The sequence below is a fragment of the Oryx dammah genome, unplaced genomic scaffold (assembly GCF_014754425.2).
Source record: "Oryx dammah isolate SB20612 unplaced genomic scaffold, SCBI_Odam_1.1 HiC_scaffold_10, whole genome shotgun sequence".
NCBI lineage: Eukaryota > Metazoa > Chordata > Mammalia > Artiodactyla > Bovidae > Oryx > Oryx dammah.
In genome coordinates, this window is record NW_024070194.1 from 5,093,548 (window position 1) to 5,101,985 (window position 8,438).

Here is an 8,438-nt window from a genome sequence, read left to right on the forward strand (position 1 = left end):
TGTTCACTGAGAACCTAAGCATCAGACTCTATGCAACCTGCTCAGAGGCTGCCAGATATATCCCCTTTCCAGAAAGAAGCTCACAGAAGCAGAAAATTGCAGTATGAAGTGGTGAGTGTTTCAGGGAATGTTAAACAGAGGAGGGGTCATTCAAGTCGACTTTTGAAGGATGAAGAGGAGCTCGCTGGAGAGAAACCATCAACAGAAGGGCAGAAACTCTTCCTTTTGACCTTCTGCACATCCCAGCACCTGAGACAGAGCTTGGAGCATAGTAGGTGCTCAATCCATATTTGTTGGTGGAATGAATCAGAGCTGCCCACACTTCAGTTATTCAAGGACCTGGCCTCACGATTTTTGTGCTGTCTGCTTTCCACTATTTCTACCAGTGAACCAGTGAAGTCGCTCAGTCGTGTCTGATTCTGCGATCCCATGGACTGTCGCCTACCAGGCTTCTCCATCCATGGAATTTTCCAGGCAAGAGTACTGGAGTGGGTTGCCATTTCCTTCTCCAGGGGATCTTCCTGACCCAGGGATCGAACCCAGGTCTCCCGCACTGCAGGCAGAGAAGCCTATTGCTTAATATTTTTCTTCAAGTTGAATTACCTTTCTATCTAAGTGAATTTATTTTAAGAGGAGACATTTGATATGATCACTAGATTTGAAAAGAAAAAAGAATATTTGCCATAAATCAAAGATAGCCAGAAAAACCACCACAATGAAAACAAAACAATGTTATTGAAGTCTGCCTGTTGAGAGAATAAAATGGCAGGCCGCAGACTGAGAGGAAGTATTTGCAAATCGCATATCTACAAAGGACTGACTTGTATCCAGAATATATAAAGAACTCTCCAAACCCATTAATAAGAAAACAATCTGATTTTTTAAATGGGCAAAAATTTGAACAGCCACTACACCAAAAAAAAAAAACCAAACAAACAACAACAACAACCCAGATGGCAAATAAGCGCATAAAAAGATGCTTAACATCATTAGTCATTAGGGAAAGGCAGATTAACACAATGACATTCCAGAGTACACCTATTAGAATGGCTAAAATTAAAAACAGAAAACAGACAATATTAAGTGCTGGTGAGGATGGGAAGCAACTGAAACTTTGATGCAATGCTGATGGGAATACAAAACGCACAGACACTTTGGAAAACAGTTCAGCAGTTTCTGATTAAGTCAAACGTACAGTTACCATGGGACCCAGCAATTCTACTCCTAGAATTTTCCCCAAGATAAATAAAATGTCATGGTCACATAAAAACCTATTTGCAGAAGTTTTTAAGTGGCTATACTTATAATCACTGAATCTGGAAATGGCCCACATTTCCCTCACCTGGTGAGTGGTTAAACAATCAGTGGTATGTCCATATAATGGAGTACTGTTGGAGAAGACTCTTGAGAGTCCCTTGACTGCAAGGAGATCCAACCAGGCCATTCTGAAGGAGATCAGCCCTGGGATTTCTTTGGAAGGAATGATGCTAAAGCTGACACTCCAGTACTTTGGCCACCTCATGAGAAGAGTTGAGTCATTGGAAAAGACTCTGACGCTGGGAGGGATTGGGGGCAGGAGGAGAAGGGGACGACCGAGGATGAGATGGCTGGATGGCATCACTGACTCGATGGACGTGAACTCCGGGAGTTGGTGATAGACAGGGAGGCCTGGCGTGCTGCGATTCATGGGGTCGAAAAGAGTCGGACACGACTGAGCGACTGAACTGAACTGATCCAGCAATAACAAGGATCAGTGTACGGATAACACGCAATGAAATGAATGTGTCTCAAATGCGAGGTGCTGACGGTAAGAAAAACCAGTCTCCAAAACCAATGCACTATAGGATTCCACTTATATGACATTCTGGAAAGGGCAAATTTATAGAAAGAGAAAAGGATCAAAGTTCAAGAACAAGTGGCACTGACCTATGGCCATAGAGGCCAGGAGAGCAATGCTCACAGGAAGGGAAGTAGCAGAGGAGAGGGAGGGCTCTGGGCCTATTTGTTTGGGTGCTAATTCAGAGAAGATGATGGCACCCCAGTCCAGCACTCTCGCCTGGAAAATCCCATGGACGGAGGAGCCTGATGGGCTGCAGTCCATGGGGTGGCAAAGAGTCGGACACGACTGAGCGACTTCACTTTCACTTTTCACTTTCCTGCATTGGAGAAGGAAATGGCAACCCACTCCACTGTTCTTGCCTGGAGAATCCCAGGGACAGCAGAGCCTGGTGGGCTGCCGTCTATGGGGTCACACAGAGTCGGACACGACTGAAGCGACTTAGCAGCAGCAGCAGCAATTACTCGGCTGTGAAAACTCAAGCTGAGCACTTCTTTGCATACATCATAGTCAGTCACTTCAGTTGTGTCCGACTCTTCGAGACCCCATGGACTGTAGCTTACCAGGCTCCTCCGTCCATGGGATTTTCCAGGCAAGAGTACCGGAGTGGGTTGCCGGTTCCTTCTCCCGCGTATGTCATAGCTGAGTACAAAGTTTTTAAAAGTTTAGCTAGAGAAAACTGTATGCCAGAGGTATGACGTCTGAGACTTGCTCATTTTCACCAAGGGAGATAAGCAAGTATTGAGTGTTAGAGATAGGTTAGCATCTGCTCTTCATGATGTAAATGAAGAACTATAGAAAGATCTGCAAAGGTAATGACTCTCTCTATGTAACCCAATGTGAATGATGCCCTGCACCCTGTAAAATGAAGCTGGGTGGCCCCGAAGGTGCCCAACTGTATCAACAAAGAGAACATGTATCTGAGACAGCATGCTGGAAGGGTGTGATGGCTCAGCTCTGAAAGCACAAGAGCCCACATTTGGCCAGAGCCATTACGAAGTAGCTGGATTCGATTTCGCATTTTTCATCTCCGTGTTCCTTGGCACCCAACACAAGCCCAGTACATGGTTAGTCTTCACTGGCTGGTCGCCCCTCCGAGCGCTCTCATCGGTTGTTCCCTTTGCTTGGAGACGCTCCCTTCTCCCACCCTGACCACCTGACAAACTCCTAACCTCACCGTGCGGATGACTCTCTTTGCCCTGTTACTTGAATATCCCCTAGCATTGTGGCTGCAGGGTCACGACACACGCTATGTCCTCGGTTTGAAATCACTTCCTTCTCCCTTCCCCTGGGTCAACCATCCCCTTTTGTGTGCAAGTGATGGAAAACCAAACTGTTTTCAGCCGAAAACAGGAAAGGTAGTGGCTCATGAAATGAAAACATCCAAGTGTGTCTGATTTCAGGTATGGCTGGATCCAGGGGTTCCAACCCTGTCTAGCTCTGTGTTGATCTCTCAGGCAGGTTTTTCTCTTATGAAGTCCCCGATGCTCCAGGCTTTCACTTGCTCACTCTCCATCCAATGGAAAAACTGCAAGCCTTTTCGCCAATAATTCCCAGCAACCAAAGTCCCAGGATCAAGTTTCATTGGGCAGGCTTAGTTACACGCCAATCCCTGGACGGATCACATGGAGCCAGACTTGGTCACATGTCCACCTTTGGAGACAGGGTCCTAGGACACCCCACCCAATCTCATGAAATGAGATGAGGGAAGAGGAGGTTCTCCAGTAGGAAATTGGGGTACTATTACCCCAATACAGGAGAAACCAGGAGATGGATACTGATCCCATCTTCTCTTGGAAAACTCTAGCGCTTCCCAGCATGCTGTGTGACCTCAGGCCAACCGCTTTCCCTCTCTGGGCCTCATGTTCCTCTTCTGAAAAATGGGCAGGAGGCTGTTTGAATTCCAACATTCCAGAATTCTGGGACAGCTTCCAGGACTGGCGGCTGCTCCCGAAATCCCAGGAACGTTCCAGTACTTCTGGGGACGGAAGTGGAGCAGCAGCCAGAGCCGTCCCTGGCCCCCTGGCCTGGGAACATGCTTAGAGGATGACAATTGGGCTCCCTTCAGCCGAAATTCCACTCCCGTGGGGGCCTTGCCAAGGAAAACAAGCCCAAGAACTGGGCATTGAAGGTGAGCATATTTGACAAGTTTCAAGACGACAATTTATTTACACAGGTGTGGGAACCGTCCCCTCGCACCCTGCTTTCTTTTCTTTCTCTTCCTCCCCTTTCCAAATTCTTTCCCCCAAGGGTGCTGACAGACATGCCAAGGGAGGGGGTGGCTGGCTTGGGGATCAGCCTGGAGTGAGTCCATGAGCCCGAGGCAGCAGGGGAGGGGTGGGGTGTCTGTTCCGGGGGTGGCTCTTCTCCCCTCACCTACCTTCTTGCTCTCAAGCTACGAGACTGAGGTCCTGGATTTCAAAGCAACCTGAGTCCTTCAAGAGAATGGAGCTCACCCCATCCTCGGTTGACAAAGAGTAGCTGACCCTGGAGCGAGCCAGGCAAGAGGTAGAGAAAGCAAAAATCATTTCTTAAACACCTACTGTGTCCCTAAAGCTGAGCTGAGCCTTAAGAATGCATCGTGAATGACCCAGATGGAAATCTCTGCCCTGGTGGAGCTGATGAGGAAACAAACAAGGGAAATGATGAGTTACCTTCACAAGCACTTTAAGAAAGTAAAATAGAGCAAAGGGTTGGGGCAGGGCAGGCGGGAGGAGAGGCTCTAGGTTTAGGAAGTGACGTTTGAGCTGAGAAAGCAGAGAAGGCGCCTGCTAGGCAGAGATCTGAAGGAAGGACATTTTGGGCAGATGGCTCTGCACATGCGAAGGCCCTGAGGTTGAAGGCGACTTGGGTGTCCAAAGAGCACGGAGGAGGCCCGTGTGGCCAGAGCCGGGCGGGGAATGGAGCTTGACCAGAGGTCTGCTCTGTGATTTCTGCTCAGGGAAACAAAGACACAATGTGGGGCTGGTTATCCCCACTTTACCAAGGAGGAAACTGAGGCTCAGAGCAGGGCAGTGACTTGCCCAGGGTCACACAGCAGAGTCAGACCCCAGCCCCTTCCACCTGGTCCCAAGCCCATGACCCTTGCTTCTGACAGGCGAGAGGGCAGGAACAAGGAGTATCCAAGACCTGCCAAGTCTCTCGTCTGCAGCTCGGCCCCCAGGGGAAGGAGTGTCTGGAGGGTAAGCCCTCTTGCTTCCTGTGGGAAGAAAGTGGAGACTGATTGAGCTGCTGAGTCATAGGGGTACCACAGGCTCCTAGGCCTCAATGAGCCCTGCCTCAGTTTACCCACCTGTAAAAAAAAATGGGTATAATAACATGTCTGCCTCCAGTACCAACTTCAGAGGGGTGCTAGGAGGGTTAATTACTGCCTGGCAATTCCAGGAGCTGTGATGAAAGGTGGTGGGAAGTGGGCACTATTAACCCGGGCAAATAATTACTCCCAGCCCGGGGGAGGAAGAAGAGGGGTCGCACCTGGTCTGATTCGGCCTCCATCCGGTTTCCTTTCCAGATGTGTAGGAGCGCAGCAGGCATGAGCATCTGGCTCTGACAGCCGTCCTGCCCCAAGACGCCCAGTACCAGGAGGACATGGGGCTGTGAGTGGGCGCGAGCCACACAGACCAGTCAGTCTTGAGACTGCATCTCTGCCCCTCCCTGATGGGGAGACCAGGGCAGCACCCCTCCCGTCAGGGCCTCGGTTTCTTTATCTGCACAATAGGGGGCAAGAAGCCTGCCTTCCCCACAGGCACTGTGGTTTTCACAAATATACAGACACGTTCCATCTCCCTGGCTGCATGTCAGGCCCCAACCTCCCATGCCAATAGTCATCCTGACTGCCACGGCCTGATGGGAAATGGTAAAAAAAAAAAAAATTTTTCTAGAAATAAAAAATAATAATTTTTAAAACACTCTTCAGGGGTCTTCCCTAGCAGTCCAGTGGTTAAGACTTGGTGCTTCCAATGTAGGAGGCACAGGTTTGATCCCTGGTCGAGGAACTAAGATCCCACATGCTGCTTGGCATGGCCAAAAAATAAAAAATAAAATAAAACACTCTTCGGAATGCTGATTAGGCCTCATGTTGCCCACAACTCTTGGGCCTCAGAAGCAAGCTCCAGCTGCCCTCTGCCCCTGGAATCCCAGCCTCTTGCCTGGCTTGGGGAGGGGAAACAGGGACAGATCCTGGAGCAAGCCCTCTCTTCCTCCTTTCAGTTATTTATTTTTTATATTATTTTCTTAAATTGAGGTAACACCTCAATAGCATATAAATTTCGTGTGCACCACATCTTGTTTCCACTTGTGCACGCCCGACAGTGTGTGCGTGCTAAGTCGCTTCAGTCATGTCCGACTCTGCGACCCCATGAACGATAGACAGCCCACCGGTCTCCGGGGTCCATGGGGTTCTCCAGGCCAGAACACTGGAGTGGGCTCCCATGCCCTCCTCCAGGGGGTCTTGCCAACCCAGGGATCGAGCCCAGGTCTCCTGTGTCTGCTGCCTGGGCAGGTAGATTCTTTACCACGAGTGCCATCTGGTAAGCCCACCCAACAGTGTGTTCACCACTGAAAGTTCATTTTCCATCTGCCCCCCTCTGGCGGGGCCCCTGTATCCATTTTGCCCACCCCCTTGCCCTGCCTCTCCTTCCCTCCTGGTAGCTGCAACTTTCTCCTCTGTATCTACGTATTGGTTTTTTGTTCATTTAGTAGTTTTCTATAGCCCACATATGAGTGAAATCATATGGTATCGATACTTGTCTTTCTCTGTCTGATTTATTTCACTGGGCATAACACCCTCAAGGTTCATCCATGTCATCGCAGACGACAAGGCCTCATTTTTTTTTCCTGGGTGAGTAGTATTCCACCGCATACATCCCTCTATGTGGCAACATTGTGCCCATCTCACGGAAGGGGACACTGAGGCTCTGAGACGCAAATGTCAAAGCCCTAGGCTAGGAAGAGGCAGATTTCAGCCCTCCACTTTCCCCTGAAGTGGAGGGGACTCAGCTGTCTGAGTCCCAGCTGAAGCCTCACGGTAGATGCCCGATCCTATATGGTGACCCCAGAGATGAGGCTTTTCCATGTGAGTGGGCTGCTCCTGGGCTTGGGGACCCCAGAGAGGAGGAAGCCAGGCCCTTACCAAGTGGCTGCCCCTGCAGGCACAGGGCAGGCCCCAGGCAGCTCACTTTCAGGAGGAGCCCAGGGCTCAGAGTGCTGGTGCAGGGCGTCTGTGCACCCCACCCCCACACGCTCACTTGGTCCCCCTCTTACCCACAGGTCCCCCGCTCCAGCCACACTGGCCCAGGTGATCTCCAAACACGCCTTGGCTCCCACCAGTGCATCTTTGCACCTGCAGTCCCCTCTGCCCAGAGCAATTTCCCCACACACACTCCTTCCCATGCTGGCTTCTTTTTATCCAATCTCTCTTCAAAGGTCGCCTCCTCAGAGAATCACTCTTGGGCTGTCTCCATTCCAGCTCCTGCTTTATTTCCTGGAGAGCCCTCATCCCTCTCTGAAATGACCTGAAATTTCTGATTCCCTCACTACAGCATAGACTCTGTGAGAACAGTGGGGCTTGTTTTTATTTCTTCTTTTTTTTTTTCTTTTTTATTCATTGCTGTGTTTCCAGGACCCGGTAGAACACAGCGGTGCTCAACAGATATTTGTTGATGTAATAAAGACATTTTTAAAAATAAGAATCATTTGAGTCACGAGGAGAGGGGTGGATGTTCTAGGGGGCAGGGAGCAGGGATGGCTCCCCCAAGGACTGAATGATTTCTCTGGAGTCTTTCAAAGTCCTGGGGAACTCTGACATCACAACAGCAGCAGTCCTGCTTGTTGGGCACTGACTGTGCTCAGCACTGGGCATGGATCATCTCATTGAATCCTCGCACTGGCCCCGTGAGGTCAGTCCTGTGATTATGCCCATCCTCCAGACCAGGAAACTGTAGCTTAGGCGAAGGGATGCATTCCCGGTCACCAGTCTCCCCCACGCCCTACCTCCCGCCCTCCAGAGCCCCAGGGTCCCCTAGAGACAGCCCCACCCCTTGATTCCCAGCGCAGCCTGGAGAGGTCACGTGCCCTGCCCGACGCCCCCCCAGCTGGTTGGCGGCCCGGAGGGACGATCCCTGGCTCCCCACAGCCACTCGCCCGTGGGGAGGGAAGACTGGCTTGGCGGCCGGCCGGTCCTGGGGACGCCGGGCAGCCAGGAGTTTCTCTCCCCGGACTTACTGTACATGATTCAGCGCCAGCCCCGGTTGTGAAATCTGGGAATCTTGTGGGCAAGGCCAGGCCCGGGGGATGGCTGTCTGGGAAAACGAGGCCGGGAAGGGGTTAAGGGGGGCAGCAGGCCACCCCCCACACACACCCCGGGGGAGGAGGCACCACGCCAGGCCATCGGAGAGCTCACCGTTCGCACTGGGCCGGCCACCGCCTGCGGCCTGTCGCTGACATCACAGCTGCGTCAGTCCAGCCTGCCCAGCCCCCCCCACTTCCTTCCCTCCCGCAGCGGCATCTCCAGCCACGTCTCCAACTTCACTGTCCTCTCCTGGGTTGGGGGGGGCAGCCTGTGCCCAACCTCCTCTCCTGGGAGGGAGGGGGAGATGACAAA